This window comes from Nannospalax galili, unplaced genomic scaffold (assembly GCF_000622305.1).
Source record: "Nannospalax galili isolate Female #2095 unplaced genomic scaffold, S.galili_v1.0 scaffold805, whole genome shotgun sequence".
Classification (NCBI taxonomy): Eukaryota; Metazoa; Chordata; class Mammalia; order Rodentia; family Spalacidae; genus Nannospalax; species Nannospalax galili.
The window spans coordinates 315,975-316,347 of NW_008353486.1; positions in this window are offsets into that span (position 1 = coordinate 315,975).

Genomic DNA, 373 nt, shown 5'->3' on the forward strand with positions numbered 1-373 from the left:
AAAAAAAGGGCCAGGACCAGATTGAATACAGCAGAATTCTATGACACATTTACAGAAGATCTACATCCAATGCTACTTAATTTATTTAAAAAGATAGAAATGGAGGGAGAACTTCCAAATTCCTTCTAGGAAGCCAGCATCACTCTAATACCAAAGCCAGGTAAAGATACAACCAAAAAAGAAAACTATAGATCCATATTCTTGATGAATATAGATGCAAAGTTCTCAACAAGATACTTGCAAACTACATACAGACACACATCAAAAAGATCACCCACCATGACCAAGTTAGCTTTATCCCAGAGAATGCAGGGATGTTCAGTATACATAAGTCAATAAACGTCATAAATCATATAAATGGACTCAAAGACAA